Source organism: Sciurus vulgaris (assembly GCF_902686455.1).
Source record: "Sciurus vulgaris genome assembly, chromosome: 1".
Lineage (NCBI taxonomy): Eukaryota > Metazoa > Chordata > Mammalia > Rodentia > Sciuridae > Sciurus > Sciurus vulgaris.
In genome coordinates this window covers 10,757,234-10,766,937 of record NC_136461.1, presented here as the reverse complement: position 1 = coordinate 10,766,937, position 9,704 = coordinate 10,757,234, and positions in this window count along the sequence as shown.

The following is a 9,704-nucleotide window of genomic DNA, read 5'->3' as shown; positions in this document are numbered from 1 at the left end:
CACTTTTGTTATATTTACAAAAGAAATTTCTCAAATGATATTGGAAAAATTGGATATCCAGGAACCCACACAATGATTTATAGGCTTGATGGGGTTTCGTTTTTGTAAAAGTTTATGAAAACCATTATATTGAAATTGCGAAAGATTTGAATGTCCCAAGTAAGCTTTCACTTAGATAAATAACTGCGTTTTTCTTACAGTTTGTTGTGCTTGGGGTTCACTGAGTTGCTTGGATCACTGGGGCTTTATTTTTCATTAAGTTTGGAGAAAATTTGAGGTCTCCAATTGCACATGCATTAGGCCGCTTGATTTGATCCAGAATTCAATGATGCTTTCTTCTCTCTGTCCTCTCTTTGTCACCCTCTGACTCTTGGTAGCTTCTATTCCTGTGTTTTTCTTCTTTTAAAAAAATGTTTAGTTGTAGATGGACACAATACCTTTATTTATTTATTTTTATGCGGTGCCTCACAGGTGCTAGGCAAGCACTCTACCACTGAGCCTCAACCCCAGCCCCTATTACTGTGTTTTTCAAGCTTACTTTTCTTTTCCTTGTGTATGCTGGGGTCCATTCTGGGACCTCACACATGCTAGGCAAGAGCTCTATCTCTGAGCCACATCTTAGTCAATATTACTTATTTTCGTTTGGTTTTCTTCTGTTTTTTTGTCTTGTTTTTCCTTTTGGTGGTGGGGTTGAACAGGGCCTTGCACATGCGAAGCACAGACTCTACTGATTCCCAACGCAAATGTACAAATTTTTTTTGGCGGTGTCTTCTGTTTGTTTGTTTTTTAGTTGTAGATGGACAAGATACCTTTATTTTATTTGTATGTGGTGCTGAGGATTGAACCCAGTGCCTCACACATGCCAGGCAAGTGCTCCACCACTGAGCCACGACCCCAGCTCCCCTGGCAGTGTTTAATTTACCTTTACTCCTATCCCTTGTGGTTTTAATTTCAGACATTATAGTTTTCATCTCTAGAAGTTCAATTTTTATCTCCCATGTCTCTAACACTTGGAACATGTGGCATATAGTTATGGTAATCTTCAATGTCATTGATGCTAATTCCAACATCTGTGTCACTTCTGGGTCTTTTTTTGTTTGTTTGTTTTTTGGTACCAGGAATTGAACTCAGGGATGCATAACCTCCGAACCACATCTCCAGTCCTTTTTTATTTTTTATTTTGAGACAGGGCCTTGCTAAATGGCTGAGGCTGGCTTTAAACCTGAGACTCTCCTGCCTCAGCCTCCTGAGCTGCTGGAATTCCAAGCATGTGCCACCAAACCCAGGGAGTTTGGGTTAGTTTTAATTAATTGCTTTGTCTCTGTACCATGGTTCATATTTTAGCTCTTTTCTTACCTGGTCATTTTTTTTTTTTTTTTTTTTTTTTTTTTTTTTTTTTGCTGCCAGATATTGTGAATTTTGAGTTGTTTGGTGTTCTGGGTATTTTTGTATTCCCATAGATCTTCCTGAGTCTTGTTCTAAAGATTCCACTTTTTGGTTCTTTTGAGTCTTTCTTTTAAGGGTTGTTAGGCAGAACCAAAGCAATCCAAATTCTTTTCCTGAGGAAGACCTTCATAAGTACTTTTCCTAATGCCCCATAAATGATGGGATCTTTCCAGTCCAGTTGGTAGTAATAGGCGTGATCACCAGACACCCTTCCCTCTAATCCTATTACACGGTTCTCCTCCTCTTCCTCCTCCCCCTCCTCCTCCTTTTTTTTTTTTTTTTTTTTTTTTTTTCTTACATGGTTTTTCTTCTTTTTCGCAGTGCTGGGACTGATCCCAGGGCTTCGTGCATGCCAAGCTCTCAATTTACCACTGCGCTACATCCATGTAGCTCTTTCCCAAAGCCTCAGGTAGCTTGTTTGCGTGCTTCCTTCCTCTCTTTCTTTTCTTCCTCAGGATCTTGCCATGTTGTCCAGGCATCCTTGAACCCCAAGGCTCAAGGGATCCTCCTGCCTGGGACTCCTGAGTAGCTGGGATTGCAGGTGCGCACCACCACCACGCCTGCCTGCCTGCCTGCCTCCACGCCTGCCCAGGTAGTCTGCTGAATTCTAGAAGTGTGCCCTCTACTGGCCTCGGTGCTGCTGTCCTGGCCCCCTTCTCCTTGGTACTCTAGCTGCCTCAGTCTCCAGGACTCTTGGCTCTGCTCAGCTCAGGGATGCCACTGACTGTCTCGGTTTTCCTTCTGTGCACGGTAGCTGGTAACTCTCAAGGCAGTGAACTGGGACAATAACAGCACTCATCTTATATGTTGTCCATTTTTCAAAGATTACTCTCCTTTGGGCCCGATGTGCAATGGGTCTTAAAAACTTTTTTATTCTTCTTTCCTGTTTTGGTCCATCTTTGGGTTGTTCTAGGCAGAAAAGTAAATAAAGTCTCTTTCTTTGTCTCTATTGCTGGAAGTAGAAGTCCAAATAGCTTGCCCATCTGAAACACTCTGACCACCGCAAATCATTGCATATTAAAATTTCTTTTTTGTTTAGTGTCTTTATTTTATTTACTTATTTATGTTTGTGGTACCGGGGATGGAATCCAGGGTCTCACATGCTAGACAAGTATTCTACCAGTAAGCTACATGGCCAGTCTGTTTTTTATTTTGTTTTGAGACAGGATCTTGTTCAGCCACCCAGGCTGGCCTCTAACTTGAGATTCTCCTGCCTCAGCCTCCTGAGTAGCTGAGATTGTAGGTGTGCACCACTGCACCAGGCTGAAACTTTAAAAATTAGATTATATGCTGTCGAATTTATCACCAGTTCCCTCCAGGGGAAGAAAGCTGTTATCCTGCTTTCTACCCCTGACAGACATAACCAATGCCTGGCACTTGGCTCATGCCCAGTGAAAGCTGAAGTAGATGGATAAACTATTTTGAGCAAACAGCTGTTGATGAGCTTATGGTGTTTTCTTCCAACATTTGCTGATGGGCTTTTGCAATTTTCTTATTGCCTGCCAGCAGAAAAATGGAAGCCAGGCAAAATGGAAATTTCTGAGACTTGTTATTCATGATTGTAATTATCCACAAAAATGTACCCTTTTAAGGGCTGTGGCTGTAGGTCAGGGGTAGAGCATTTGCCCACCATGTGCAAAGTCCTGGATCTGACCCCAGCACCACAAAAATACCCAATCCAATCAGAAACTGCTTCATTTTAGCCTGGTGCTGTGGCAGCTACTCAGGATGCTGAGGCAGGTGGATTGCTTGCGCCCAGAAGTTCAAGGCCAGCCAGGGCAACATAGCAAGACAGGTCAACAAAAAGAGCTTCAAAACAATTTTGAGAGTAGCTCTGGGAATGGTGGTCACACAGAGGTTCCTTTTGTCCCCTTCTTGGTTATTCAGCAGGTGATGAGATTCATTTTCTACCAATCACTCTGACCTAAATCAAACAGGCAAACCATCTCCAATTGTCCTGGTACAGTGACATCATTGGCTTGGTGTTTCAATGTCTTATCAAATATAAATATTTTATAGGGTAATCAGAAGAGAAATGAAAAAGAACCAAAGTAAGGCCATTTTGTTCTGACCCAACTCCATTGTATGCTTGCTAGTAATGTTTTCCTTTCAGTCTCTTGAAGCTGTATCTATGTTGACAGTACAGCAAGACCTTCCCATGTCCCTGACTGTGACCCTGATGTGTAACAAAAATACTCAGAAATGTATAATCAAAACCATTCTCTCATGTAATCAAAAATCTGTTTCAACAAGGTCTTTTCTGACCTACACGTGCCTCAATTGTCCTTATGGTTTTTGTGAATTTTCCCTTTATAAACTCTTGTACTTTCAAAATTCAGGTGCTGGGAGTTCTTTGAGGCGTTAGCCTGTTCCCAGTCACTGCCTGCCTGACATGCTCACTAAAGGACCTTTTTCTCCTTTCAATTTGGCTCAAAATGCGTGGTGGTTTGTAATTCTCGCACACTCCATAACAGGACGTACAAATGAAAATATGTCAAGTGTCAAATTCAGGAAGAAATTGAGATGTAAAAAGCCAGCCATAAAAGAGAACAAGTATTTTATGGTGCCATTGATTTTATTATACCACAGGAAACATTGTATCATACATGCTTTATTTGTGGAAGATCTCTATCTATACTGCAAGCATTCTTAACCTCCAAGCATATACAGTGATGTTTTTCCGGTTTTAATTGATAGCACACATTGGCTTACAGATGCATTTTTGTCTAAAACACAGTTTCCCCTGTGTCCCTAAGCTCTGTGCTACTTTAGAACCTCAGCTTTAAGTCACAGTCCCTTTGGTCATCAATTATTGAGTATTCAGTCTTACTAATAACTTGAGTCAGATCTATTTAGCCAGAATATACAGGTTAAAATGAATAATCATCCCTTGAGTTTGTCTAATGCCTTTCTCTCTAAGGATCAGGTTGATGGTGATGGTATGTCATCACTGGGCAGACAGGAAGGATAAGGTAGCAGTTCTCACCTTGCAGAGAAGAGCAGCTACTCAGAAGTAGCTAACTCAGCTGGGTGTGGTGGTGAATGCCTGTAATCTCAGCTACATGGAAGGCTGAGGCAGGAGGATTCCAAGTTTGAGGCCAGCTTCAGCAACTTATTGAGACCATGTCTTAAAAATTAAAAAATGGAGGGCTGGAGTTGTGGCTCAGTGATAGAGCACTTGCTTGGTATGTGTGAGACTCTGGGTTCGATACACAACACCACATATAAATAAATAAAAGACCCGTTGACAACTAAAAAAAAATTTAAAAATGGCAAGGGTTGGGGTTGCAGTGCAGTGATAGAGCACACCCGGATCTGCTCCCCAGTACTAAGAGGGGGAGTAGTAGAAGCAGCAACTGAAGTCCTTACCCTGGCAGAGTGCCATCTAAAGCAAACACATCTGAGGCTGGCTGGAGCTTGTGAAAAATCTCCATGTTTTCTTCAAGAAAACTTTAAGAGTAGGATGCAATGGCGCACACCTGTAATCCTAGAGGCTTGGGAGGCTGGGGCAGGCAGATGGCAAGTTCAAGGCCAGTCTGGGCAATTTAGGGAGACCGTGTCTCAGAACAAAAAATAAAAAGTTTGCTGGCGAAGCAATAAAACTTCTTTTTCCTTTAAAAAAAAATAAATAAAAATTAAAAATAAAAAGGTCTGGGGATGTGGCTCAGTGGTTAAGCATCCCTGGGTTCAGTCCCTGGTACCAAAACAACAGCAACAAAAATAATTAAGGAAGGAAGGGTAAGCCTAACTCCAGCACAAGCAATAAATAAACAAAATAAAATAAAGTAATAAAAATATTTTAAAAAGAAAACTAAGTGGTGCAAAGATTATATTAAGATAGACTGTTATGTAATAAAACTCTTGAGGTCTCAGGATGAAGTCAGATGACTCAGCTCTTTTTCCGGACGATTTAGGAGGCGTGCAGCCTTAGGGTCTCTCCTAAAGTTACCCTGTTAACAGAATCTCAGGTGTCAGTTGAAAGGGAGACACATTAGTTGTGTCACAGCTGTGATATGAACTGTCATCTGACTGAGGAAGAGCTCTGTCCATGGCCTGAATTCTGCTCTTCCTCTCTCTGTTAGGTGACCAAGCAGCGGTTTCCCGGGCCCTCTCCTGGCCTGACTCTGAAATTGCATGTCAGTGATGCTTTCTCCCCTTCAGGGATGGGTATTTTCTTTAGATAAATCCATGTTCTCCCCTCCCTTTCTCTTGCCCTAGGAGGCTCTTTATTTTTATTTTATTTTTCTGATATTAGGGATAGAACCCAGGGGCACTTAACACTGACCCACATCCCTTAGCCCCTTTTTATTTTATTTTTTATTTTGAGACAGGGTCTTAGTTGCTGAGTCTGGCCTCTAACCTGGATCCTCCTGCCTCAGCCTCCTGAGCCACTGAGTTTACAGACACACACCTGCAAATGAATGGCAGGAGGCCCATTTTACACTAGAGGGATAGAAAGGGCCAATTACTTAGTGTCTGAACAAAAGTTGTGAGATTAATCAGGTTTCAGATGTTCATGGGACAAACTGATCAGAGATTGAATAACCAATCACATGATCAAATAATACACGCTACTCTCTATATTAAAAATGGTATTGTTGGCAGTAACTCCATGTGGATATGTGAACTATACCATGAGATGTCGTTGAGTGTATATCCTTATAGGCAAAGTAAACAGATTTGAATCCCGGGCCTCACAAATGCTAGGTAAGCTTCTACCACTGATTTATATCCCCAGCCCTTCTTTGAAATTTTTTTATTTTGCCAGGTGTGGTGGCACATACCTGTAATTCTAGTGACTCTGGAAGTTGAAATAGGAAGATCTCAGGTGCAAAGCCAGGCTTGGCAATTTAGCAAGACCCTGTCTCAAAATAAAAAATAAAAAAGGACTGGGGATGTAGTTCAGTGGTAAAGTGCCCCTGGGTCCAATTCCCAGTACCAACACATGCATAAATAAATAGATAAATAAATAAGTATCTTTGAGACAAGGTCTCACTGAGTTTCCCAGGCTGGCCTCACACTTATGATCCTCCTACCTCAGCCTCTTGAGTCCCGGGGATTACCAGGTATGCGCTGTCGTGCCTGGCTGGATTTGGACTCACTTTGATGTGACAGATTCTTTGCTTGGTCAAACTTTATTCAGGTTTCTGAACCTTCTTTTGGGCCTATTTGTGTGTTTCCATACAAAATAAAGTTTTAGCAAAGAACCCTACCAAGTCAGTTTAGTAAGAACTCCATACCATGGATATCTGATCATTCTCAGTATCTGGTCAATTCCTGCAGGTGATGTCTGATCACCCCGGCCTGTCTTCAGCAACCTCCTTTTAGGGCAGGTGAGCCAGGATACTCTTTACCTTTGATGTTTCCTCTTGGTCATTTTCCATTGACTGGCCCCCACACTCTGCTCTTTGTCTATAGCCACTGGCAATGTTGTACTGATTGGAGCCCAATCTTTCCCCCTCTGGAGAACCCTGTTGCTACAGTCCCCATACCCATTACAGTCTTCCTTCTCATGCTTTAGCAAATATGATTGAATTTTTTTCTTTAACATATGAATGTATTCCAAGTGGTATGATGTGGTTCATCCCTTAAAGGTCTCCAGTGTGGCCATGTGAGAAGTGGTAGAAACTTTAAAACGTGAGGGTGTAGTGGGAGGTAATGAGGTCATTAGGGTCACCCTAGGAAGGGAATAATGTAGTTCTGATGGGACCCAGTTAGTTCCCAAGAGAGTAGATTGTTTTAAAAAGAGCAAGACTGGCTTCTGGCTTCTTGTCCTACCACTGTGATAGCATTGCTGGTAAAGACCTCACCAAGGACCTGACCAATGGGGCTACCCAAGCTTGGTCTCAGTCTCCAAAACTGCGAGCTAAGTAGGCTTTCTTATAAGTAGCCAGCCTCAGGCGTTTTGATATGGCAAGAGAAAATGGACTAATGCACTAAACTTGATCAAAAATATCTCTTTTTTGGCTAAGGGTGTAGCTCAGTGGTACAGCACTTGCATAGCAAGTTTAAGAGCCTGTGTTCAATACCCACAGGACCCCAAAAAGCAAAAAAAAAAAAAAAAAAAAAAAAAGCTCTTTTTTATTTAGGGTCAGGAACAAAGAAGGCAAAGGTGAGTGTTGATATAACAGGGTGAGTGGGTATTACAGAAAGCCCCCAGCGGGGCATCTTGCTAGAGATGCTGCGGGGTTATTTCTGACAAGTTCCAAGTGTGGCAGAACCTTGTGTCATTCGCCAGGTCAGAGGGAATCCACAGGGGCAGCCGAAGCCTGTAATGTTCCCCCAACTTGTGGCTGTCAGAGTCGAGTCATCGCCTAGGAGCTGTTCTCCACAGTTCTGGAAGATCTGTTCAACGGTGCGCTCGCTCACAATGTACTAACTACTTGATTTTCACAACTTACTGCCCTCAGAGGCTGATCAAAAGGCTGCAGTTGCTGGGCGCAGTCGTGCACACCTGTAATCCCAGCGGCTGTGGAGGCCAAGGCCCTAAGCAACTCAGTGAGATCCTGTCTCTAAATAAAATGCAAAATAGGCCTGGCGATGTGGCTCAGCGGTCCAGTGCCCCTGAGTCCAATCCCCAGTACCCCCCCTCCCAAAACAAAAAACCCAAACCGCAGCTGATATAGGAACTAGGGTTTAGGAGAACGGTGCCTCCCCGCCCCACCTTTTTCCTGTTGTGGCACCTAAAGAAAATGATACAGGGGCTGGGGGTGCAGTTGGGAGCTAGAGCGCTTGCCCAGGATGCCCAGGGCCTTGGATTTGATCACCAGCACAGCTCAAACAAAGGAGAAATTCACAACCGTGGAATTTCACATTTTTCTTTCAACAAATGTACATTTGGAATATCGAGTGATAACATTAATGGATTTTGAATCCAAACTCTTTCATGTTGAACATCTCAAAATGGTGAAGAAGGCTGATTTGAAGGCAGGTGCCTTCGAGGTTGATGCTCTCGGTTTTGTACCGATATTCACTGCGCCTCGCCAACTGGCACCTGTTCTGATTGGTCAATGTCCGTGCCATCTCAAATGGGACCTGAAGATAGGAGGAGGGAATTCGTGCAGTAGGGAATGATGGAAACAAGTTAGAGTCGTGGTCATCTGGTGCGTGGCACATAGCGGGCACTCAACAAATATTTGTGAGATGAATGAAAAAAAAAATCAGAAGAAAATGGTACATTCAGGACAAACGATATGAAAGAAATAATAGAATCTGAGTGTTGGACAGTAACAGAAATTGTTGAATTTGTTCTGGAAAATGGTCAGGACCTGCTTAAAGGCCTCTTGCAACAATGAACTCATTATTTACTACTATAGAACTTTGTCCTGGTCAGATAAGTGGCCTGTTGGTTCTGTGCCCTTCCCTACAGCTGGTCCGAAGTCCTTTTCCATTTATTTATTTATTTGTCTGTGTGTGTGTGTGCACGTGCGTGTGTGTCACTGGGGATCAAACCCAGGACTTCATGAAAACTAGGCATATGCTCTATCATTGAGCTATACCCCCAGCCCTCCTTTTAAAAAACAAAGTTAGCCAGGCACGGTGGCACACGCCTGTAATCCCAGCAACTTCCTAGTCTGAGGCAGGAGAATCGCAAACTCAAGGCAGGCCTCAGCAACTTAACAAGACTACGCCTCAAAATAAGAAACTAGGGGCTGGGGATAGAGCTCGGTTGGTAAAGTGCTTGCCTTGCAAGCACAAGGCTGTGAGTTTGATTCCCAGCACCAAAAAAAAAAAAAAAAAAAAAAACTAAAAATTAAAAGGGCCTGGGGCTGTAATTTAGTAATAGAGTGCGCTGTGTGCAATTCCCTGTAAAAAAAAAAAAAAAACAGGGGGGAAAAATTTTAAAATTAGACTCTGTTTCCTGGGGGAAATTAAAAATTAGATTCTGCTTCCTGAGAACTCTACTTTTTCTCTTTTTTCTTGGTACTGGGGATTAAACCCAGGTGTGTTCTACCACTGAGCCATATTCCCAGCTCTTTTTATTTTTTCACTTTTGAGACAGAGTCTTGCTAAATTGCTGAGGCTGGACTTGAACTTGTATCTTCCTACCTTAACCTCCCAGTCCCTGGGATTACAGTTCAGCACCCCACACTCAGCTCAAACATTCCTTGATACATTATTATTTTTAAAAAAAATTTTTGTAGTTGTAGATGAACAGAATGCCTTTATTTTACTTGTTTATTTTTATGTGGTGGTAAGGATTGAACCCAGTGCCTCACACATGCTACGCAAGCGCCTGCCACTGAGCTACAGTCTCA